This window comes from Antechinus flavipes, chromosome 2 (assembly GCF_016432865.1).
Source record: "Antechinus flavipes isolate AdamAnt ecotype Samford, QLD, Australia chromosome 2, AdamAnt_v2, whole genome shotgun sequence".
NCBI classification, from domain to species: Eukaryota; Metazoa; Chordata; class Mammalia; order Dasyuromorphia; family Dasyuridae; genus Antechinus; species Antechinus flavipes.
The window spans coordinates 192753656-192780802 of NC_067399.1; the positions used below are offsets into that span (position 1 = coordinate 192753656).

General features: G+C 34.6%; 1 protein-coding gene across 12 annotated transcripts in view; it reads right to left on the reverse strand.

Moving 5' to 3' along the window:
* MYT1L (myelin transcription factor 1 like) overlaps nt 1-27147 on the reverse strand; it is a 692774-nt gene that overhangs the window by 358677 nt on the left and 306950 nt on the right. For all 12 annotated transcript variants that reach the window (XM_051976041.1, XM_051976033.1, XM_051976034.1 and 9 more), the window contains one exon: nt 15145-15287. The gene's annotated coding sequence lies outside the window, so the exon portion shown is untranslated. The remainder of the gene's footprint in view (nt 1-15144; nt 15288-27147) is intronic.

Below are 27147 nucleotides of genomic sequence, written 5' to 3' on the forward strand. Positions count from 1 at the left end.
CAATGTGTTGGGGACTTTGTGTATTAGACTTTCCATTCAACAACATTCTCTAATTTCAAGACAAATATACATGCTATTTGTTCTATCTGTAAAACTGAAAATTATAACTTTGTTTAACAGCCATTAATCATTTAATGATTATAACAATAACTCTGAGTCTGAGCTTCCTCATCTTTAAAAAGGAAAACTATTTTGATGTTACCTATGTTTTATGTGTTGTCAGAAAAGAACCTTTTAAAATAAGAGTGTGCCCTATAAATTAGAACTATTAATAAAAATATTAAAAATCTTCATAAATATTGGCTGCAGATATGATGTTTTTAATGATTTTTTCTAAAAACCTTCTCCTTTATAAAAATATGAATTGATTTAATTTCTATCTTCATCTATAAATTTTAAAATAGAATTCTTACAAAATGGAGAAATGAAGCTCCTGACGGGTTGCTAAGCTCATACAATATCTATCTATATATAGAGAGAGGCAAAAAGATATAGTGAACTATAACTATATAAACTCTGGATTTGGATTTGAATCCTAATTGTGCCACTTAGTACTTCTGTAAACAAGTCAAATAATTTCACTGGGCCTAAGTTTCTTCACTTATAAAATGAGTGGGTTGAACTGGATTACTTCTGAGATTCCTTTTAGATCTATGAGGGCTGTTTTCTTGTCCATATGGTATGTAAAAAATTCAGTATAAAATAATTAACATATTAATATCTTAATAATTTTTCTTACTCTTTTCAGTAGCTTACAGTTGAAACTGTAATCTGGATATCACATCCAGAATATTGCAGCATACATTTAATAACTTTAATTCTTATTTTTTTTAAGTCAACTGTCATTTACTTTCTGCTTCTCTTATGAAAAGTTTATTTATTTTAAAATTTTGAGCATCTATGAGACATAGTGGATAGAGTGCCAGAACTGGATGGTCTCAGACACTTACTAGCTATGTGACCCTTGGCAACTCTCTTAACCCTGTTTGCATTAGTTTTCTCATATGTAAAATGAGCTGGAGAAGAAAATGGCAAATCTTTGCTAAGAAAATGCCAAATGGGGTCACAAAGAGTCACAGATAACAGAAAAGCACTAAACAACAAAATCTTATATTATAGTTTACATATGAGGCATATTAACCCTTCTAGAATATAAGCTCCATGAAATTCAGAGTTTTACAAAATTTTATATTTTCTTAGTTCCTGGCACAATATTTAACATAAAATAAACACTGAATAATATTTATGTATTATATTGTTGCATAGACTTGTACCTGTTCTTACTTGGCACAATTTGCACTAGATTCAACTATTTAGAGAACTGCCTCCTAAACCGTGGAAGAAAAATGTTTAGCAATGTCAAATTAGAATATGTCTATAGATTTATAGGATATGAGACATACTTTTTTTTTGTATGTAATGAATATGGTATCTGTATGTAATGAACATGGTAGGAATAATCTTTGCATGTGTTCTTGTAAAAATTCACCTGTCTTCGTGAGTAGAATATTTTTCTTTACACGAGTAAGAATAGATACAATAAAATGATAATTTTGAAAATTTTGCACTTACAACTTTTGTTGGACCTAACAATTTTTTAGGGTATTAGTTTTATTAAAGTAAGAATCTCGAATCATTCCATCAAGAAGTCTCTCTCTCAATCCCTCACCCTTCCTTTTTCTCTTTCTTTTTCCCTTTCTCTTCTTCTCCCCTTCTCTACACTTCCTCTCTCTTCACCCCTTCTCTCTCTTTCCCTCTTTTTTCTTCCCCCCATCTCCCTCCCTCCCTCTTCCTCTCATTTTCCCTCATTTCTTCCTCAGATATCTATTTAGTTATATGTCTTTGTGTCATGGAACACTAGAGTCTCTGAAGAACTAAAGTTGAAAAACACCCAAAGGGCTATGAAGAGATGTACATTGGGTGTGAATAGACTGACATACATTATAAACCAGCAGTTAGGAAGGAGATGTAATGTGAAGCAAAGAAAGCAAAGAGAAGCAAGGAATGAATATAAAAGATGGGGAGAGATTTTTGCAAAGATAGGAGAGTTGATCAGAAAACTTTTAGGTCTTCAAATTTCTTCCCCCCAAAAGAAATAACATTACCTCAGTGAAGTAGAAATAAACATAGGTTAAAGCAGTTGTACTCCTAAGACAATTTTGGAAGATGTCAGGAAAGGTTTTACTTATGTTTTAGGACTGAAGAGGAGAGCACAAAATTAGTCCCTGAGACAGATCTCAGAAAATAACAGTAAAAAGGACCCGAAGCTTGGAATATCATTCCCCATACTTGGGTACTATAATTTGATTACACAAATAGCTGCTAAAAACAAAATAAAACAAAATGACAAATAAATAAAAATGAGTAAGCAAACAAGAAAGAACCCAACCATAGATAGTTACTATGGGGATAGAGAAGGTCAGGGTTCATATTTAGAGGAAGATAATGAAGTTAAAAAATCGCTCCTTTTTCAATAAGAAATGTCAAATGATCCCAAGCAAACAGTTCTTGGAAGAACTTTAAAAGGATGTTAAAAATCAAATAAGAGAGATCAAGGAAAAATTAGGAAAAAATAAGAGCAATCCACGAAAATCAAGAAAACTTAAGAAATCAGTCAATTGGAGATAGAGAATCAAAATCTTAAAGGGAAAGGGGAAGCTAATAAAATCCTAAGATCCCAGGAAATCATAAAACAAAATCAAAATTATGAAAAAAATAGAAGAGATAGTGAAACATCTCATCAGAAAAAACAACCAATATGGAAAACAGATCAAAGTGAAATAATATAAGAACACCAGACTACCTGAACATTATGATTAATAAAAAAGAATCTTGATACAATGTTAAAAGAAATTACCAAGAAAATTACCCTGAAGTTCTAGAAGAAGAAGGCAAAATAGAAATATTAAAAAATTCCTCTGATTAATACCTAAAAGAGACATCAGGAGGAAAACTTGCAGGAATATAATAGCCAAGTTTCAAAGCTACCAGTTAAGGAAAAAAATATTAGAAGCAACAACAACAACAACAACAACAAAAAACCCAAAATAATTTAAAATATTTTGGAGCTATAATAAGCTAGACAAGACCTGGCAACTATAATATTGAAGGACCATAGGTTTTAAAATATTATCTTTCATAAAGCAAAAGAACTGTGGTTATAACCAAGGGCAACTTACCAAGAAAAGTTAAGAATAATTACCCTAAAAAGAATATTTAATGGACTCAAACAATGTTAAGGAGAAATATAAGATAAACATTAAATACCAATTATAAGGAAGTCAACAAAGGCAAACTGGTTAGTTCATATATGTGAAAATATTAGCAGTACTATCATGATTGTAATCATTATTTGGGTAATTTGAAAGAAAGACATGGGCTGAGTTGAGTATGATGGGATGATTCTTAAAAAAAATAAACCTGTAGAGAGACATGAAAAGGAGTAATTATTTCATAAATGAGGCATAAAAGGAAAAACAGATACAGAAGAAGCTAATGGAGATGGGGTAGGTAGTACTGGAAACTTGCTCTCATCAGAAAAAAGTTAAAGAGGAAACTATATATACTACAAGGTTATAAAATTCTTTCAAATTTATAAAGAAATTAGAGGGCAACGCGATAGGGTGAGGAAAGAGAATAAGGGAGGTACTCTTAGATGGGTGGGTAGATTGATAAAAAGAAGAACAAAGCAGGTAGAAGTAAAGCAGAGCTGTGAGGGAATATGAAATAAATAGGATGAGAAGTATAGGGAGGAAAAATAGAAAGGAGGAAAATACACAAGAAGTGATTATAGTTTAAAGAGTGAATGGGACAAATTTATCTATAAAATAAAAACAGCATATTAAAATTTTGAATTCAATAGGATGTTGCTTTCAGAAAATATTGTAAAAATGAGAGATATAAACATAAAGTATGTGAAAAAGCAGAGGTAGTAATCATAATCTCAGATAAAGTTAAAACAAATTTAATAAAAAGTAAAAAACAGAGAAATTTTACTCTGTCAGCAAAATGGCTCCCTATTGTTTTAGATCACTTAAAATATCTAAACAGTATAAAATACTAAGCCTATACCTGCCCAAAACAGACACAGGAACAAAACATAAAACACTTTTTATACAAACTCAGATGTAAATAATTGAAATAATACATATGTTGTTCATGAAGTACAGCTAATATAATTTTTAAATGACAGTTTTACCTAATGAATCTATGTATTCAATATCATTCCAATTAAATTATTAAAATTGTTTTTACCAAGGTAGAATAATGATAATAAAATTCATTTGGAAGAACAAAAGGCCAGGAACTTCAAAAACACCAGGGGGAAAATATATAAAAGAAATAGATTTGGTATCAGACCTTAAGCTATATTATAAAGTGAAAGCATTGTTGAAATATAAAAATAATAATTTTGATTATTTAAATTAAAATGTTCTTATAGGATCAAAACCTATGCAATCAAGAATAGAAAGAATGCAGAAAATTCATAGACAATCTCTTAGATATGATGTGACTCAGTTGGAAGATTGCTGTGATATATGATGAGTTGGCTGATTTAGAAAAACTTGGGAAGACAGAATTATGAAGGAAAATGCTATCCACCTTCAGAAAACCAGATGATAGGAGAAATAAGCATGGTATGATTTTATACCTATGTGTGTATGTATATACATACATATATGAGTATATATGCGTATATTTATAGATATCTATTTATAATGTGTATATAAATGCTTAATTGCAGCCTTCTTTTGGGTGGTAGAGTGAGGAAGGGAAAAAAAGTTTAAAGAAAGGAAAACAGAGAAGGAAAAGAAAAACAACAAATAAGCAAAGAAAGGCTGAGCAGTCTTGAAAATGATGTGTAGCATTTATATAGGTTTTTCTTGAAGTGGGAATTTATTGTTTTGGATCAAATCCTTTTTATGGCCTATTGTATACATGACAATGCTCTTCTTTTCCTTTCTCACTTTGTATGTAAGTTTAAAATAAAAAAATGCATAAAAAGAAATAACTCTTTAAATATTAAAAAAAGTAAAGATATGCTGGTCTTTATGGCAAAAATGAATGATGGGCAATGTGTATGGTCCATTGGTGCCACTGTAAGCTCAAGGAAAATAAGAAAGAGTCGCTCTTGAAAGCTAATTTTTGAGATGGCAAAAGTCACATGGGATGGACAAACAGGAATGGGCTGTGATCTGATTCACTGGACAGAATACCCATATCAAATGAGATATATTTTAAAACATATTTGTTTGACTTTTGTAGGGACATGTGAGAGTCCCAGGTTCTTTTCCCCCAGCTCAATAGAGACCAGAATATTTTGCTTGTACGTTTAAATGCGATGTTCAATATAATACTCTATAACTTCAGGGATTTACCTATCACAGTGTGTTTATAGGCTTTAGTCCCTTCACTAAAAGTCAATGCAAATTAGGTCAGTTACCCTGGAAACAGAAATTAGCTGGCTACATTTGAGGCTATTTTAGGACAGCCACACTGTATATGTAAGTACTGGACAGAGAATGCTTGAAAACAGCTTTTAAAACAGAGATTTAGAAATTAAAACATCATAGCGACAAAAACATGGTTATTTTGTTCTTCTTTTAAGCACTTATCTTTTATAAACTGATCACAGCAGTCCTTTGAATTTATCCCCTTCCTACCCTGCATGTAGTGCTTTAAGGCCCTTGATCAAATCTTTCCTGGTTAAAATGAGTATTTAATGCCTTACCAGAATGAAAGTGTTTATTTTTGATTATGTAATGAGTTGAACTCAGATTACAATGTAAAAATGCTAAAGAGATAGTATCAAGATTTAAACTATTCCATAATTAAGGATGTTGGAAGCATTAAAAACAGGATTGGAAGAAGAGCTGAAAGTAAAAATCATTTTTGAAAAAAAATTACAAAGCTCTTAAGGATTTATGATTCAAGGAAGGTGAAATGATTCATGGGAATGAGGGAGGAAGGAAACTAAAAGTAAAGGCCAATTAAACTCAAACACTGATAATAGTGATGTTATAATCTCATTTTATTTGTCCTCATGGTTTCTGTCTATTTCCCTTTCTCTGTCTCTCTCTTACATTGCTTACTTAATGCTTTTTTTTTGGGGGGGGCAAGGTTTAGTTCTACCCTCTCTTATTTTTACTATGAATGCAGAATATTTCCATATGATTTTTGGACAGATCTGGCTTTTGGTATTCACAGAGAAAATGGAGAGCAGGTTCCCAGAGAGCTTATCCCCAATAAGTGACAGTTCTGCCTTATAATGGACAAAACTAGAGCTTACTATCATAAAAGGCTAGTGTTACAAACAGAAACATTTTGTGAAGACCAATATAATGAACTATTAGGCTTTTCCAATATATCTACCTACCCCCCTTAAACATTACCTCTAACAATATTTAGTAATTGCTTAATATGAGCTTGCTGACTATTAACTGTGCTTCTCATTTTGGTAATGAATTTGCTTTTGAAGGAAGAATTGAAGGAAGAAAATCCAACTCAAATTACTGTTACATATGATATAAAAAAAGAGGATTGATTTTATTAGAGGACAAAGAGATTGAACTCCGTGCTCATTCCAACCCAGCTTTTTGTAGAATATTTTACTGAGATATTCCCAGAAATTTGAGCAAAAATACTAAATACCTGTTGTTATTAGCAATAAATAATAATCTTTAAATAACATCTAGCTCAGTGTTCTTGTAAAAGAGCAGGTGCAAGTCACAGAATCAGAATGTAAACTATTATCAGAGAAGAAACATTAATGGGCAAGGAACCAAGGGAAATATTTATCTTATTTTTTTAAAAAAACAAAGAAAATAGCAAAGAAATTTCCTTATCTGGTCACATTCCACCAGAGTATTCTCTGGGGAATTCACATTGTTTTTTCCCAACCCAGTGGTTGATACTGTCTATTGTAAACTGTTAAATGCATGAAATTAAGGAATAAGCTCTGTAAGTGGAATTTTTGAATCGCTATAGCAAATAAAATAGTGATTTCACATAGTAGGTACTCAATGAATATTACTGAATGGTTGATAAATCAAACTCAGGTGCTAAATCTGAGTACCACCAAATGACAGAGTATCTTCATGTATACCCCATGATAATAATAGACTTTTTCCATCCCCCAGTACATCTGTTGAGAAAAGTGAAATCTGGAAAACATGCATTTTAGTTTACTGCTCAACTCTTAGAAAAAAAAAGACTGATTCTGGGGTCTCTCTGAAGTTTTAAAAAATCTATTTCAAGCCCTATAGGGACTCTAGTTCCAGAAATATAAAACTTTTTTTGCAGCATCAAAACTTTTGACTGGACCAAATTATATTAAAATCTAATTGGAGGATGATTTTAAAATAAATAAAAATATGATACAACAGAAACAATGCTATTTTGCAGCTTTCTAAATTAAAATATGACCTTTAAGATCCATTTCTAATCAAATTTGATATTGCTGCTTTGTGGGATGTTCAGAGAATCCTGTGGATTATAAAGAACCTCCTCCATACCTACATTCTTCAGAGAAGACATAAACTGATTCAGGTGCCTATTTTAGATCAAATTCAAGTCATCTTCAGAAAACATCTGATAATGACAAGTTACTTGGAAATTCTTCAGCACAAACTGTAATTCCAAAAGGAAAACAATATGAAAGTAATTTTATAATGAGCATCCTGAATACCTTGTGTACTATATACCTTGTAGTTATATATATTAGAGAAAAGAGTACTAACTGTTAGCCTATTGTAATCAATACTCTAATTACACTAGTCAAAAACTTTGATTCATGTATTGGCTCTGATGCTTGTGAGCTATTTGACCCCATAGAAATCAGTCTTTGAATCTCATTTTCCTTAAGTATTACAGCACAAACTGGAGATACTGTTTGCATTACTGATCTCACATGAAAAAAAAAAAAGCTTTGTAAACTTTAAAATACTACATAAATGTGAATCATTATTACTTTATGATTTCTGGTGACCCTGAGGTATGCTGCAGCATTCTATTACTTTTGAGGGATTCCTGAAATATTACTTCACTTTTGCTATCTTCTTTCCCCCCTTCTCCCTCCATTAGATATTACCTAGACTAGAGTTGAGTAACCTATAATAAATGTGTTAAAGATGGAATAAAATAGAACATTCCTGATTGCCATCAATGACCATGGTAGAATCATCACTATCCCATGTTTCTTGCTGATCCTCTCTCTTACCTTTTCTCTCTCATGTCCCGACACTCTTCTAATACATTCAGCCTGTTTAAGTAGCCAACTTAGGGCAATTTGCTCCCAGAAGTGCCATTTTAAAATTATTTCTCCTTCCTCTACTAAAGTCTCTACTTCCCACCTCCTCTATCAATCACTTGATTCCTCAGAATCCCTCCACTTCAGGTAAGAGGAAAGCAGCCAATTACTCACAGTTAGTCCCATATAATAAGGGTAAGTAATTTGAGTCTCTTGTTTTGGAAAAACTGTTAGCCTATAGCCTAGATAATCTCAGATTGAGAAGAATTTTAACCTGTATCCAATCCTTAAATGATATTTAAATTGATCAAAGGTCAACTGCTTCTTGTCTATGTTTAAGTGAACTGTGTTCAGAGAAATGTGTAAATAATGTCAGCTCCATTAGTTCATGATGAAGTTATTTCAGTATATGTCAGCTTTCATGATACTCTCTCTATTTTTTTTTGCTCTCAAACATTTACCATGCAGAAGAAAATTCTGCAAAATTTCCCCTCTTCCTTTCAGCAATATAGTTTTCCTACAAAAGATTGAATGAAGCGTATGATTTTTCTTGAGCTCTAGTTTACAGAAAATTGGATTTCCTACAGTGGTGGCTACCATGGCCTCCCTAGGTATTCACAGCTCAGCACTCATGGAACCTAATTTTGATATATCAGGTCAAAATTTCCCTTAAATCTAAATATTGCTGTAAGCCTAGGGTAAGGATAATAGTTGATACAAGCTCAAGGATGGCTTGACAGGGAGGAAATAGGACAAAGAGAGTAGTTTGGGAGAAAGGCAGAACCATTGTGAGAGGAAACCTAAGAGTTTTTGAGTACACAAATGATCAGGATATTAGTTTCTAAAGAATAAGAGTGAACCCAGAATTCGGGTATTAGCAGAATAGGTCTGGAGCTGGAAGAAACTTTAGAGGCATTCAACTCCCTCGTTTTATATAAGGATGAGAAAAGAAGCTTAGGAGCATAAAATACTTCACCCATAGCAAAGCCTGCTTTCTGTCCTCAAGAACCTGAGCCTGGACCTTAGTAGTTAGCTTAAACAGTGGGCTTTTTATTCTATCCTTTGTCATCAGTTTTATAAGGGAAAATAATTGTTAACTAAAGGGGTGAAGAAACCTCTTGTAATTAAGAGATAAATTTGGATGGAACAGAGAAAAGAAAGCCTATGTTGAAAAAAACAGCACCTGACTCCTGAAAGAGTCTGAGAAATCAGTAAATCACTTAGTGAGTTTTCACTCTGCTCTGAATGAAGCTATCTTGACCAGGAATCATAGAAAAGGGACAGAACCCTGACAGCATCATGTCACTTCCATGTTAAAAAAATCTCTAGGTGTTGCCTGCATAGAATGGAAACTTCTTTGCCCACTACTTAGAGATATATGTTTCCTTTTAATTCAATTTTTTGCTTATTTCCTACAACTTCTTAACTTCAGCAGTCTCTTCAGCAACTAGACTGAGTTCGTTATCAAAAAATACATGTTCATTGAGGCAGCATTGTTCATTAAAATTCAGTGCAGAGATGTTAAAACCTCCAGCCTGGGGGCAACAAACACATGTTCCAAAGCTCTACTCAAGGTGGTCAGAAGCAGATACAAATGGAATTAGGAAATATTTTAAAAGATAAAAATACAACAAAACATAAATAATGTTAATATGTGTTTTTTCCCTAACTTGATATACACTGGCAAGTATTACAAAGTGCATCATTGGGTAGTAGATACAGCATTATCCTTGGAGTCAGGAAGTTGTCATGATTGTTCTATGATTTGAGTCATGTTTAAATCTCCATGACATCATTTAGAATTTCCTTGGCTAGGATACTACAGTAGTTTGTCATTTCATTTTCCAGGTCATTTTATAGATGAGAAAATTGAGGCAAACAGGGTTAAGTGACTTGTCTAGGGTCACACAGCTAGTAAATGTCTGAGGTCACTCAGGTCTTCCTACCTCCAGTTCCTGTGCTCTATCCATTGTCATCTCATTGCTCAGGAAGTTAAAGAAGACCTGAGCTAAATTCTTGACTCATACTTGCTAGCTGTATAGAAGGATAGAATTTGGAACTCAAAAAAGTAAAAAATTAGAAAGTTAACCATTATTATTACTGCTGCCTTCCTTCATGCTTTCAAATATTCTCTGCCTTTTCTGAGATCTCCTTCCTCTATCTATCCAAAATCATGTTCACCAACCCCTTATATGAAGTCTTTCTCTAGTGATCTCTACAACATTCCCCACCCCCATCTCTTTCTTAACCTCTTCTTTGAATTATAATATGTTTTAAATGGATCATTTGTTTTTCTGCTCTATCCTTCGCTGCCTCCAGTTGTTATTTAACCATTTTCAGTGTGTAATTTTGGCCTCCTCTCTTAGAGACTCAAGGATGTATTGTATAACTTATAATTCTGATGTATCCATCTAATTTAACCAAAGCAATAAAAAAACTGTATGAAATACAGGGGATTTGTGGCTAGAAGGGGTTTCGTTAGGAGCTGGGATTGATGAGAGACTGAGAGAGAAAGGATGAATTCAGTGCCAGGAGTCTGAGTGCATGTGTATCTGGGATGGGAGGAAGAAGGGAGAACAGAGGAAGCAGGTGCTTGAAATTCTCCAGGCTTATTTAAAAACATCTGGTTAGAGGTTCACTCTTGGGGTTCATTCTAGTTAGTGGTTAGAGAGCAGTCTGGGAGCAATGATGGCAGAGAGCTATGGCTGCTGGACTGAGAATGATGGGGGAGTTCAATAACAGTGTCACAATGGGGATGAATTAAGGGGAAAAGTAAAAGAGTTTCCTCCTCAGTCAATGCCAGGCCAAGTTCAGAATAGCAGCACTCTGGCTATGCTTTGAACCTTGATCTGAGAAAAGTTGATTTCAGAATGACCAGAGATCAAATGCCCCTTCTGTGAAGTGATCTGCCAATAAGGTGGGACAAAAGCTGAAGGATCAGCTTCTCATGCAGCTTTGTCTTTTTTTCTTTCTTTCTTTCTTTCTTTCTTTCTTTCTTTTCTTTCTTTCTTTCTTTCTTTCTTTCTTTCTTTCTTTCTTTCTTTCTTTCTTTCTTTCTTTCTTTCTTTTTTCTTTTCTTTCTTTCTTTCTTTCTTTCTTTCTTTCTTTCTTTCTTTCTTTCTTTCTTTCTTTCTTTCTTTCTTTCTTTCTTTCTTATTTTGAGAGAGAGGAAATTACCAAACAACCAATTGGAGAAATCAGGAAAAGCTTCAGAGATGGTGCTTGAAATAAGTCTTAAAGGATGACAGGTACTCCATGAGACAGAGTTAAGGAAGTAGTGCTTTCCAAGTAAGTGGTATGGCCAAGGGAGAGCAAGGAAATGGACTGTGATTCACGAGGAGAAGAGAGAAAAGGCTTTTTTGCTTAAATTACAGAGTTCAGTAGAAGATATAATGTCCATTGAAACTGCTAAGAATTTGGGTCTCATCATTACTACCATCACCATAATTTAATAATAATAATAATTATTATTATGGTAGGGATTCTCTTTATTTTTTATCATGTCAGTCTTCAGCAGAGAGATATCCTGTCATTAGTCTCAATGTTGCACTCTTTAATGTTTTGGAAAAACCTTTTAGGATTTGTATTCTACTGGCAATGAACTTCAAGAACACAATTTATGTCAAAAAAAGGAATCAAAGGAGTAGCACTAATCAGTATGGATTAATTTTGCTAATTAACAGCTACCATACTTTTTGCCTAGTAGAGTGCAAAGCCTGAGAAAATGGAAAACTGGATAGAGAAATTTTGATGGTATCAAGAAAGAGAAAAATGATCAGAGTATTAAAAAGATAGAACTTGTTAAGCCCCATATAATAGGTAGTAATGGGGTTTGGGTAGGGCATGTAAGGGGCTAAAGGGTGGCATTAAAAGAGGTTGATAAAAATTAGGGTGCTGAAGACTAGCTTTCCGTTTTAATAATTTTCCCCAAGCCTGACCCTAAATTAAGCTTGTGATTGTAAAAAAGTACAAATACCCAGTTTAAGTAGTAGCTGCACATAGAATACACAATAGACAGGTACAACATCACTTTATCCAATAAATTCCAGTTGATTGCATGATATGAGATATACTGGCACAAGACTGCCCAGCATAGCGTGCCATCTTCAAAGAAGGTACTGTACTCTGTGAGCAAAGCAAAACTGGAATAGCTCAAAAACAAATGTGAGATACACGAATTTAGAGAATACCCCTCCTTAGATTTTTACATGGACTATTTGTGCCTGATCTGTGGTAAAGCATTTCAAGCTCATATTAATCTGATTTGCCACAATTAGACACATTGTAACTTGAGTCTAACCTAACAATATCATTTTGGTCCTTTTCAAGAACAAAGGCCAACAACCAACCAATCAACATCACTAAGAAAATTGATTATTTTAATATTAAAATATATGTAAATTTCATCTAATATGCCCTTGCAATGGAGTATCTTCTGAAAAAAAATGAGGACTTTATCATTAAAGATTTCCTTATTCATAATGGACAAAAATTAACATGGCCTTTCCAAAATTTACCTTCAAGACCAAAATCTTAAAATTAGCTACTGATCTTAAGAGGTCATCTTGTCTTGCATATAGTAGGTAATTAATCAATTTTTTTTTAATGAATTGGACCAAATGACAGTAATGAATCAACAAAGACTTTGAGCTCCAATGGGGCAAAATTTTGTCCAACCCTCTCATTTTATAGATGAGCAAACTGAAGAACAAAGAGTGAAGTTGAGTTTGCATATCCAATTAGTGACAGAATCCTGAATAGCATAAATTCCCTGAACAGATAATTAAGGAACTACATGGCAGTAAAATGACTCATTAAACATATTTGTAAAATAACCTTTAGAAGAAAGACAACAGGGATACCTTCAGACAGAAGGCTTCTCTTATTTACCACTCACTGGTCCTTGTTGGAATCCTTACTAACTGCTAACTAATTAGAGTTGATCTAATCTTACAAGAAGATGTTTTGGGCAGAACCTGAAACAAGGTACTAAGTAGAACTAATTAATACAAGGCTTTGTTCACACCTTTACTCATTGGAGTTCAATGAGTTCATACCTCCCTTGAAGCTCTTTGGGCCAGAGAGCACTATGGGAGAAAACCCATAATCCCTCTCTCTGGAAGGAGCATAAATAGGCCAATGGGCCAGTCGAAGAAGTTCTTTAGAGTGAAGAAGCTACAAGTCGAGATTTCACTGGAATGATATGAAGAGTGGAGCTGGCTGGAGGCTGAAGAAAGCAGAGGCAGAGGCTGAAGGACCAGACCTTTGGATTTGGCGACATTCAGAGAGAGCTCTTGGAACCAAGCAGAGAGATAGGCCTCTAAGCTAACCGGGCTATATTGAAGATAATAAAAGATCTGAACTTTTATCACCTGGCTGCGTTTTGAGAAGAAAAAGCTCACCACAGGTCCTTATGTGTAATCACCATCCAGAAGAATTCTCTTTAGACTATGACTTGGGCACTGTATCGAAATCACCACATTAATCCTTTTGGCTAAGGTGTGAGATCTGATTTATTGAAGCTGGGGAGATTAAATGACTTGCCCCACTGTCAAAAAGCTGGTAAATATCAAACTTGAGACTTAAATCCTAAGTCTTCCAGATTTCAATTTCGGTGCTTTTAACTACGTGGTATTGTCTGGAAGTGCTATGAAATCATGAGTTATTATATCTGAATATAGTTCATTGTGAACCTGAATTGTGGATAACCAATATCACTCTTTAGCAACCCAGGGTGTCTTGAAAGTCTCAAGGAAATTTTAAGCTATATATGGAAGCCTCAAAGTCACAATCTAGTTAATTTTTTTCACATATATAATAGGAAAAATGGGACAGTATTCTTTTTCTGTATTATGCTCAAAGAGAAAAGACTTGGCGGGGGAGGTAGATGAAAACAACCTTAAAATTTTTGGAAGGTTGGTAATAGATTGTTTATTTTGTATAGCTACAGTTAGTAAAAATTCAATCTTACCTAAGAAAGTTCCAATTAATAGAGGTGTCCAACAATAGAATAAAAGTAATATATTCTCTATCACTGAACTGTTCAAACATAAGTTAGACCTTTGAGGGTTATCATAGAAGGAATTTTTATATAGGTTAAGATTATCTCTGCAGTTACTTCTGAGTCTAAGATTCTATGAAATAAATAATATGATTAATTTGAATTAATTTTCAATTAATTGTTATTATGAATTTACTAATATGAATATATTGTATTATAGAAGATAGGCATTTATGGTATGTTTAATATAATTATAATTGTATTTCTTCATCAAAAAGCATATAAAAACTGAGATCTCATTCTATAATTTATTATTTTGTTTGACTTTATGATTTCATTAGCATTGGGGAACTTTAGATGAGAAAACTCCTTCTGCCAATACAGGTTTGCAACTATTCTGTAGCCTATAGTCTTAGAAAATTGCCTGGGGCCCTAAGAAGTTAAATAATTTGTCCAGGAGCACAGTCATGTGCTTTTAACAAGTACAACTCAAAATAGCTAAGGATGATTGTTCTTTACCATGAAGTAGGCAAGAATAATAATTTTCATTGTTGTTTAGTCATTTAGACATGTTCAAATTGTAAAATCCCATTTGGGGTTTTCTTAGCAAAGATATTGCCATTTCCTTCTTCAACATATTTTACAGATGAAGAAACTGAGGCATATAAGGTCAAGTGATTTGCCCACGGTCACAGAACCAGTATGTCTGGACAGATTTCAACTTATGGGGATGAGCCTTCCTGACTTCAGGCTGACACTCCACTGTGTCACCTAGCTGCCCTACAAATAACAATATTGTCATTTATTTTAAATATTGTCATATAGAACAAGATTCTGTTCAAGAAACTTACGCAAGTTTATAAATCTATGTCATTGATTAGTATAAGACAATTACCTTTATGTGGCTTTTGGTTCTTCCATATGTCTATGTCAACAACTGTATCCTTCTTGATGGAATTCTGATGATGATATGTCAGGGATTAAAACTTGACTGGATGAGAAAACTACATCTTTCTCTTCTCACCAGAGGTAGTCACTCTAGAAAGGGAGAGAAGGAAGATTAAAAAGGTTATATGTGTGGTCGAAAGACCAGCCTCAATTAATACTGCATAGACTTTTCACAGAAAGTTGACCACAAAATGATAATATGTACAGAATAATTAATTAAGTCGTCTACATGTCTAAAGTTTGTAGTCAAGATTGGTTGAGAAAGTTCAGGATTACATACATAGTATCTAAGTCATGAATACAGTTTAGTTTTTAATTCCAAGTCTACTATTCTATCATGCCATCTACCTATCCTACTTAAATAAATCTCAAAAAAAAATAGCATCAGGCAAGATTGATCTGAATTATTTTATAATGTGCTAATAGCATTGAAAGTTAAGTAAGATATAAAGATTTTCAATTTGGTACCTTATTAAGACTTCTGAAGGAAAAAAAAAACATGTACAGTGTTACTGTATTTATGTTTAATGTCTCACTTTTTAAGAAATGCACCACTATCACTTTAAGGATTTTTATTACTCTTTGATGATTCATTTTATCATTGATTATCAAGAAGGGATTACTTATAGATCATGTAATTTAGAGGTGGATAAGTTATCAAGTTCACCCTTTTGCTAATATAGGTTGTAAACCTTTGACAAGAGATGCATATAAGATAGTAATTTCCCCATTTAACCAATATGAATCTAAGACCAGAAATTTACTAAGAAAATTAAGGATGCTTTAGTGTAAGCCTCTCTTAATACAGAACATATATCTTCACATACAAACCAGAGAACTCTTTACTCTCATACTAAATATTCCAAACCATTCTCTTGAAAAGCCTTTAAAATATCACCAACTTTCCTAACATCTTTAGGGTAACAGAATCACTTCAGCATCATTTCATGGGTTTTCTTTTTCCCCCCTAACAATGTGTGAGGATATACTTTCATAATCATAATAATTCCTCCTAAAACAGAGAGGGAAATTGCAATAAATAAATAATCTAATCAGAATGCATACCTCTATAACTATAATCCTGCATTTTTGTCACAAAGATGTGTTTTCTATCTGACAAGCTTTTTAAATAATCTTCCACATAGGTACTTGCACACAGAAATTGTTGATAATGACATAGGAGAGGAAATGGTCAGAAACCTGTAAAGCTTATATATAGGTGTTCTATGCCTTACTTAAAAAAAATTCATAAAATAGGACTACTTAATTATCTTGATTTTTTTAATTTATAAAAAGATCCAGTGCTAATGCAGCAAACTTCCAGTGTGTTTCAAAAATTTGAAAATATTCAAATCAACACTAACTCAATAAATACATGACTTTTCAGATATAAGGCTGGCTCATATGCAAAGACATGAGCTAATCCCATATTCTGCACATACTTATTTAGGAAGAAGTTCCCTGGGTGGTCAGTTAAATGGAGCAGGCAGCTGTCTTGCAAAATAAAAGAAGTTATGACCAAGTTAATTCTTCATGCAGATCCAGTTATACTTTAGGAATGGCTTTGCACAAAGTCCTGAGAATAACCTTATTTCTTTCATAAGAGGTAATTTTTTTTTCAGCCTTTCAGGCTAAAATCCTACCTCAAAAATTCCCTAACTATGGGACTCTGGGTAAAACATTTAACTTCTCTTAGACTCATTTTGTTCTTGTTGTTTAGTCATTTCAATCATGTCTGACTCTTCATGACCCTATTTGGGGTTTTCTTGGCAAAGATACTGGAATGATTTATCATTTTTTTTCTCCAGCTCATTTTTTAAATGAAGAAATTGAGACAAGCAGGGTTAAGTGACTTGCCTAGGGTCACACAAATAGCAATTGTCTGAAGCCAAATTTTAACACAGGTCTTCCTGACTCCAGATCTTGTGCTTGAACCATTGTGCTGCCTAGATACCCAGGCTCAGTTTGCTCATCTATAAAATAGGAATAAGAATAATACCTACCTCACAGTTTCTTGTAAGTAGTGAAATACTTTAAAATAAGATTATAAAACTTTAAAGAATTATGTAAATATCTCTCTGTTATTTTGTCCAGCTCCCTCTTTTGACAATTGAGGAAACTGAGGCTTAGATATGGGAAGGAATTTTTTTGAGGTAACCGATTGTGGGTGGGAGAGCCCGGATTCAGTTAAGCAATTGTTAATATCTACCATGTGCCATTCATTTACAGTGCAAGGCACTGGGGTTACTCAGAAAAGTGCAATAGTCCCTGCTGTCAGTCGCTTGTATTTTATGTAGCATAGGTTGCAGAGACTTTTCTTTGTTTTCCTAGCTTTGGAGAGGAATGGGGTGAGTGGGAGTGGGGAAATGAATCTGAAGAGAGGAAGCTTTCTTCCCAGACTATTCTTGGGACCACAGGAGTCACGTAGGAGGATAATCGTTTGAATATATTATTTCTATTGTTTTTATTTCTATTTCAATGATAGTTAAATGTCCTTACTGTATCTATCCTGGACAGTTCTCTCTCCTCCTATATTCAGTCAAATACCAAATCTTATCAAGTCTAATTTCATAGCCTCTTTACTATCCATCTTCTTATCTCCTCTTCTATAATAAGCACCTTAGGTCAGATCCTGTGTAACCTGTTACCTACACTATTTTCATACATTCCTAATTGGTCTCCTTGCTTCCAATCTCTCCCTACTAAATTTGCTGTTCCTCTCACTGAGGCTAAAATAGTCTTCATAAAGCCTGACTACATTACTTCTTTGCTTGAGAATCTTCAATAGCTCCCTCTTTATTTTAGGAGAAAGAAGCTCTTCAATTTTGCTTTAAAAATCTTTCACAATCAGCGTCCCTTTTCAAACATTTCATGTTGCTCTTCCTCATGCTCTCTATATTTCAGTTAAAATGACTTCTGTGCTTTCCACTAGATTTTACATTCTATATCCTTGCTCTCTATGTTTGTACAGGCTGTTCCCCTGCTTGGAATGTATTCAGCTTTAGTTCTGCAAAGCCTTTTTAGATCTCCCTAGCTGTCAGCTCTCTCTCAAATTACTTGGTATTTACTTATCTGAAAATATGTTGTCTTTCCCAGTAGAAAGAAAGTTTCTTGTGGGCAGGGTCTCTTTCTTATTTTTAACTTTGTATCCACAACAGTTACCATGCATCTTTCTCCAATAGTTACTTTAAGAAACACTTGTTGAATTAGTCTTAAATTCACCATTATGTAAACCTAAAGAATTTAATAAAACATTTGAGAAGAAGTGCTGAAAGCCCTCTTTCTCTATGAAGCTTTCTATGAGCCTTCAAGGAAGATAGGTAATAAGCAGTTAGTGTCTGTTATATGCCAGGCACTGTGCTAAGTGCTTTACAAATATTATCTCGTTATAAAACCTCAATAATCCTAAGAGGGAAGTGCTCACTTTGCAATTGAAGCAGACAGAAATTAAAAGCAACTTGTCCATAAGTATATGAGGCTGTATTTGAACTCTGGACTTCCTGATTCTAGGCCTAACACTCTATCTAATGTGCCACCTAACTGCCTCGAGGCCAAAAATGACCTCTTCTTTCCCAGAACTTTTATGATTAAAATCCTAAAAATAAGTAATACCATCAACTTAACTTCTGAGATCTTGTTTCCTTATATATAGTGTAATGAAACACACTAGATGCCAGAGGGGCTGGGATCAAGTTCTGGCTCTGTTCTTTACCATGTATGACCTTGGTCTGATGCAGTACCCTCTCTCTTATTTTATTCACAAGTAAAGAGTGGTTTGGACCTTAATGTGTGTGTGTATGTGTGTGTGTGTGTGTGTGTGTGTGTGTGTGTGTGTGTGACAGATACAGAGGCAGAGAGATACACAGAGACAGAGAGAGAGAGACTTGAGAGGGAAAGAGGGAGAGATAGACAGAGATAGAAACAGAAAGGGAGAGATAAAGAGGCAGAGAGACAAAGGCAGAGGCAAAGGCAGAGGCAGAGGCAGAGGCAGAAAAAGAAGGAGGAGAAAGAGCCTTTTAGGGAATCTGATGAAGGCTATGGCCACTTTTTCAGAATAATTATTTTAAATACACAAAGTAAAATACCCCAAATTACAAAAGAAACTTTTGAAATAGTTATCGAAATATATCTAAAAATCAAATTCACAGAACCTCAGATTAAGAATCTCTATTCACTATATCATATCTAGGATTTCCTATCAGCTCCAAATCTATGATCTTACGAACAAGTATAAATTGAAGTCTTGGCACAAACTTTTGTGTTAACAAACTGATAATTACTTCAAAAATTTGACTATTGACATATTCCTCAAATTCTTGTAAAGTTCTCTGATAAATTTAAAAATAAATTTCTTTTAAAAAAGTTATGCATCCCAAGATTTTTTCATAAACCCTAATTTTATGCTTCTTTTTTTCTTAAACAAAATTTCAGAGTAGGAGCAGAAAAAACTTTTCATGACGAGAGAGAACAAGAGACATCCTTTAGAATTCTCTAGAGGTCTTTTCCTAGTTCATTGCCTCCAGGCAGCATTACCACACCAGTTGAGACAGATGGTTGTTTACCTCATTCTTTGTGAATAGAGATATAGAATGTCTTGTTAGTTTTTTTCTGGTTTTAAAGGTAATCCCCTTTTCCTGATTACTGATATATCTCACTTCCTACTGTACTGTCTTCTGAGGCATTACACTCAAAAAGTAATTAAACAGCACTTAACATCCCACTTTCTAGATTCACCCACCCTAACCCTAGTAAAACTATCTCCTGATACTATTTGACATACTATATAAGAGGGAAATTGAAGATTGAGAACCATAGAGTTGGAAGATTCCAAATACTCTAATGGATATTAGGCTAGAATGAAGTGTCATTTTACAAAGGAGAACACAGGCCCAGAGAAATTAAGGGGCTCATCCAAGGTCAAATAGCTAGGAAGTAGCTGTCTAAGGACAAGATTATACCTGGGACAGTGTATTCTTCACCTTATGTGGCTTAGCACAGTGCCTGATACATAGTAAGTGCTATATAAATGTTAGTTATTATTATTATTGTTATTTGATATTTTTATATATCTATCTCCTCTTTTTACAAATGAGCACAACATCTTCATTAGTTTACAGTTGGGGGATACCACTAAGAAAACAGGGAGAAAATATTGGGGAAAAAAAGTATGGCATAAATAATAGTAATTTTTGCATATAAGCAGAATTAGGGTTTTGGAATATGGCTTCATCAAATACTTTGGTAGGTAAAAATTTATAATATGCTGTCAATATACTGTTCACAAATCACTAACTCTTCAATAATTAGCTTAAAAAAGTACACTTAACATATGTTATTTTGTGTTATTTAGAACAACACAGAAGCCTTTTTCTGATGATTTTCAAGGTATTTTAGGATTATGCATGGCTTCGGTTCAGAATTACAAGTTTCACTCTTGAATTTACTGGTGAAACAGAAATACCTGTAAATAGAGATTTTTGTTTGAGGAATTACTGGATAGCAGAATTTATAGCACTATATTTTTCTTCTTTCCAACTTTTCTTTATATCTTAAATTTTTCTCCAACTTCTTTATATTTTAAGTTGATTGTAGCATGCTATATTTTATTGTTCTTTTCTCATACGTATCTTTTTCATTTGTTCTTTTAAACCTCATTTAAAGTTCTCTTGGCAAAGATATTTAAGTGGTTTCTTTTTGCAGCTCATTTTACAGAATTAGAAACTAAAGTAATAAAGGTTAAGTGACTTGCCTAGGGTCACATAGATTAAGTCTCTGAGGTTGGATTTGAATTTGGGATGATAAGTATTCCTGATTCCAATCCTGGAGTTCTACACACTGTGCCAGCTAGGTGAGCTTAACATACTTCTGGGTTCTACTAAATATATTGACTATGTATTCATGTATCTCTAACTTCTAGTGGAATGGGGATTCTTTGATGAAATGAGATTTATGGGGGGTGGACTGGGGGAAGAGGAAGAAGAGGGAGTACAAAAACACCCTTAATTGATATTTAGTAGCATATCTGAAATTTAAGATCTTGGATGTTGCCTGTGGCACTGAGCAGTAAAGTGATTTGTTCAAGGACTTATATGTGTGAGAAATAGGACTTGAATCCATGTCTCAAGGTTCATATTTTAGTCACTTTACAACACTATGTCTTAACTTGCTTAAAAATGATTACCAATGTTTGTTGCAATAATTTTATATAAGCTATCCCTTAATCCTCTAAAGAGACATCCGGTGTTCTGGAGACTGTACTCTAGTTCTTTTAATGCCAGCTCAAGGTTCAATATCTATTTTCTTGTTCTTTCTAGAGAACCCATCATCCAGTTTTATATGTGTTCTTGATGATGTGTTTTTACCATGTATTATTATACATAAATCATCATTGGTGATATGCTGAAACTTACTTGTCTCCTACATTGCCCTCAATGTATTTCTCTCCATTGTTCTTTGGGCAACCTGTTGGCCTTTTTGTGATAATGTCACCATAGTGATGATTTATATACAAATTTGGTATACTATATGCTTCCTTCTTTCAACTTTCTCATTAAAACTAAAGAACTCTTTTAATTGTTCCAAACTGTCTTTTGCATATGTACACACACACACACACACACACACACACACACACACACATTTTTTTTGCCTTAATCTTCTTCACAAAAGATACTAGTGTCTTTTAACAGTAAAATAGTCAAAATGATTTTATTTTGCAGCAGAAAGAAATAGATTTATGACTATTCTATTCCCTAACCCTGGAGACTAGTCACTCTTGAAAAATAATCGACAAATTCCTGATATTGAGATGTCACATGTTTTCTGATTAAAGTATAATAAACCAAGAAAGAAAATAAACCCAGATCTACAACTTGTCAAATAATATTCAATGAACTGACCATACTTGTGTGAGAATATTTTTTCAGAAGCACTTAATAAAGCCTACTCTTGTCCAAAAGAAGGATACACTCTTAAAGGAATCAGACCGTCATCTTCTTAAATTCTTTCAATAAGAAAAAAAGGGCTGAGTGCTACCAGGAATGGAAGCCAAAACATAAATAAGAGCATTTTTCCTCTAGTTAGAATATTAACAAGCTGAGCCATAACCCTGAAAAGCAAGATTCTTCCTGCTATGCTTATTTTCCTGGAAGGCATCAAAGAGAAATAAACTCCTATGCAAATGTCTCAGGACTATCAAGTTATGAAAAACTCATTGAGGGAGAAGAAGCAAGAGAGATTAATAGATTTTTTTTTAAATTTTATTTTTTTAATGATTGCTGATTCCATTGCTTACAGTTAGGCCTGTAGGGCAAATATCTTGCTTTTTTTCCCCTTCCACCTACCTGTACTTGATTAGTCTATTCAAAAATGTCTAATTCCAAGATAAGAAATAGTGTTAGAAATGTAACACAACTTTATTTTTAATTCTAGTGACTTTGTAAAAAATGGTTTGGAGAATATCTCATTTTATGTCACAGTTGTCAGCCAAAAAATTTCTCTCAAGGAATTGAAGAGAGTGTGTGTGTGTGTGTGTGTGTGTGTGTGTGTGTGTGTGTGTGTGTGTTACAGGAGAAGTGGAATGGCTTCTTTCTTCTTATACCTATAGAAACAAGGTGGCTAGCATTTTGGAGTGGTTTTCTTTTTAATAAAAAAATAGAATGAAGTACAGTGGAGTCATAATGAGCAGTGGCTGTGGAGCCAGAGCAGCTGGATGAGGAAATATCTGATATCCAAAAGACCATGATCCCTTTCAGACAAACAGGAGGAGGGATATAAGATGAAAGGTAGCATGGATGGTAAGAGTTTTTAAAGATAGGGCATATATAGGTGTATTTTTAGGAAGCCAGAAAAGAGCTAATAGATAAAGAGAGATTAAAGGTAAGAGAAAGTAGAAATAGAAGTAGAGGCAATTTACTAGAGAGGACAAGAGGGGAATAGGATTTAGGGTACACGTATAGGTATTGGCCTTCGTTAAAAACATCACATGCTATATTCAATTCAAATATATTATAGATATACTTGATATATGAAATGTGTTATATCAAAACCATAAGAAAATAGGATGTAAAACTAAATTCTGTAAGAGGACTGTTCCTTTCTGTTCCTGAGTCATATCTGATTCATGTTGTGACCACATGGACCCCTTATTGTCCATGGGGTTTTCTTAATAAGGGGATACTGCAATGGTTTCCCATTTCTTCTATAGATTAAGGCAAACAAAGATTAAGTGATTTATCTAGGGTCTTGTAGCTAGTAGATGCTTGAGGATGATTTTTAAACTCCGATCTTCCCCTTTCTAGGTTCACTGCTCTATTCATTAGTTATCTAGCTGGCTTGCTGTTCCTTAAGAAGTATATATAAATAATGAGTTTATGCTAACTTAAATATTAAATGAGTTTGTGTTAAACAGTGGTTCTTTTGATGCTTTGATGGATCTGTGATCTCATCAGGGTGAGTGTTCCTGACACTGACATGAGTAAAATCCCATTTGCAAATGATGTTCAACTGATGTGTCATCAGGATCTGTATCTGGGCCTTTGTTCTTGAAGACTATGTCATCCCAATATAGGCTTAGGGAAAGGATATTTAAAGATTCAAAACCTCCAGGCTTTATGTGCATGAGAGACCATATCTGCTGTTCAGCTCCAGTCTAATTTATTATGGAGGGGGCTCATTTTAAGATTAGCCACTACTTAGTAAAAAACATTTTGACCATGATAACTCATGGCACAAGCATTCAGCAATTAAGTAAGCAACAAGTATGTATTAAGCACTCATGTATCAGGCACTGTGTATTCTGGGACAGAATCTGCAGTCATTGGGACCTGACATTTGAGGAATGACCTAGTTTTATTCCAAAAGTGGATGTGACTTTTTTCTCCAATGTGTTTTCTATTGTTCTATGTACCCTCTATCTATTGATCAACAGAGCCCTTAAAACAAAAGTAAAGGGACTTCCGGTTAAGATGGCGGAGAGGAGGCTCACAGTGGCATAAGCTCCGCGCTTTCTCTCACTATCCACTTCATTACAAGCCTCTGAATCAATGCTTGACTGAAAAAAACCCACAAATAGTTACCAAGAGAAGCCATCCTTGAGATCCGCCAAGAAAGGTCTGTCTTTACTGGAGGGCTGGGGCGGTTTTAGATCGGGCGCAGGCGGCGGGCAGCGGCAGTGAGAGCACGGGAGCAGACTGGAGAGGGGGTGGGGAGTGATCGTAGCCGTCTCTGCGGGGAGAGCTTCGCTACAGGTTTGGAACCTGCAGCAAGTCAACAGCCCAGCAGAGAAGCTAAAAACACCGGGGCTGAAGAACACAACCGCAAACAGCTGGAGTCTCTCAGACCTGGCCCCCCCCTTCCCCCCCCCTCAGTGACTCAGCACGCTCTGGGATCTCAGAGCGCAGGCGCAGCACAGTCCTGCTAGTGCCTCACTGCTGCCCCCTGCAGTCTGTAGAGGAAGCTCGATAACACACCCAGCCCCCCCCAAAGAAAGACTCCAGTTTTTTCTGTTTTTCTTTGCTAGTTTGTCTCTGATTAATAGACAGAATGAGCAAGAAGCTGAAGAGGACTTTAACCCTTGACAGCTTCTATACAGATAGAGAGCAGACTCTAAATCCTGAGGAGACTAAAAACAGACAGTCCCCAGGTGATTACCCAAAGGAGGAGATTGTCTGTTCCTCAGCACAGATGAACCTCATAGAAGTGATTAAAAAGGCTCTCACAAGGGAGCTAGAAGAAAAGTGGGAAAAGAGCCTGGAGAAGTCAGTTAAAGAGAGAGTGGATAAAGAAGTAAAATCCTTGAAAAATAGGATTAGTGAACTGGAAACAGAAAACAGCTCTCTAAAAAACAAAATTGGCGAAATGGAAAAAATTCACAGAACAAAAAAAGAACTCAATTGGACATTTAGAGAAGATTTTTAAAAAGTGAGTGAAGAGAATACTTCACTGAAAATCAGAATTGAACAAGTGGAATTGAATGACTCGAGGAGACAAGAAGAATCAGTCAAGCAAATCCAAAAAAATCAAACAATGGAGAAAAATGTGAAATACCTTCTGGGGAAGACAACAGACCTGGAAAACAGATCCAGGAGAGACAATCTGAGAATCATTGGACTCCCAGAAAAACATGATGAAAAAAAGAGCCTGGACATTGTCTTCCAGGAAATTATCAAAGAGAACTGCCCAGAAGTCATAGGAACAGAGGAAAAAATAAACATTGAAAGGATTCATCGATCACCCACTGAAAGGGATCCTAAAATCAAAACACCAAGGAATATAGTGGCCAAATGCCAGAACCCTCAGATGAAAGAAAAAATATTGCAAGCGGCTAGAAAAACCCAATTCAAGTATCAAGGAGCCACGATAAGGATCACCCAGGATCTGGCAGCATCCACATTAAAAGATCGAAGGGCCTGGAATATGATATTCCGAAAGGCTAAGGAACTTGGTATGCAACCAAAAATAACTTACCCAGCGAGAATGAGCATCTTTTTCCAGGGAAGAAGATGGACATTCAACGAAGTAAGCGAATTTCATCTATTTCTGATGAAAAAACCAGAACTTAACAAAAAGTTTGATCTACAAATGTAGAACTCAAGAGAAATCTAAAAAGGTAAAGATTAATCTTGGGAACTATATTTTGACTATATAGATGTATAAAGAATACATGTATACCTTGTTCTAGAAATTGATGTGGAAAGGACACTGTACCAGAAAAAGGGTAAAGTGGGGGTAGTACATCACATGAAGAGGCATAGGAAACCTATTATATCTGAGAGAAAGAATGGAGGGGGATGAATATAGTGGGTATCTTACTGCCTTCAGAATTGGCTTTAAGTGAAAAATCTTAAGACATATTCAATCTATGGTGAAACTTCTCCCATCTCATTGAAAAGTGAGAAGGGAAAAGTGGAAAGGGAAGGAATAAGCTAAGCGGAAGGGAATACGGGAACTGGAGGGAAAGGGGTAAGATAGGGGGAGGAACTCTAAGGCGGGGGGAGGGACACTAAAAAGGGAGGGCTGTGAGAAGCAAGGGGTGCTCACAAGCTTAATACTTGGAAGGGGGGAAAGGGGAAAGAAGGGAGGAAAGCATAAACCGGGGTTAACAAGATAGCAAGTAATACAGAATTGGTCATTCTAACCATAAACGTGAACGGGGTAAACTCCCCCATAAAGAGGAAGCGGTTAGCAGAATGGATTAAAAGCCAGAATCCTACAATATGTTGTTTACAGGAAACACACCTGAAGCGGGGAGATACATGCAGGTTAAAGGTAAAAGGTTGGAGCAAAATTTACTATGCTTCAGGTGAAGTCAAAAAAGCAGGGGTAGCCATCCTGATCTCAGATCAAGCTAAAGCAAAAATTGACCTAATTAAAAGAGATAAGGAAGGACACTATATCTTGCTAAAGGGTAGCATGGATAATGAAGCACTATCTATATTAAACATATATGCACCAAGTGGGGTAGCATCTAAATTCTTAAAAGAGAAACTAAGAGAGCTGCAAGAAGAAATAGACAGTAAAACTATAATAGTGGGAGATCTTAACCTTGCACTCTCAGAATTAGATAAATCAAACCAGAAAATAAATAAGAAAGAAGTCAAAGAGGTAAACAGAATACTAGAAAAGCTAGATATGATAGATCTCTGGAGAAAATGTAATGGAGACAGAAAGGAATACACTTTCTTTTCAGCAGTTCATGGAACCTATACAAAAATTGACCATATATTAGGGCATAAAAACCTCAAACTCAAATGCAGTAAGGCAGAAATAGTAAATGCATCCTTTTCAGACCACGATGCAATGAAAATTACATTCAACAAAAAACCAGGGAAGTAGACCAAAAAATAATTGGAAACTAAATAATCTCATACTAAAGAATGATTGGGTAAAACAGCAAATCATAGACATAATTAATAACTTCACCCAAGAAAACGATAATAATGAGACATCA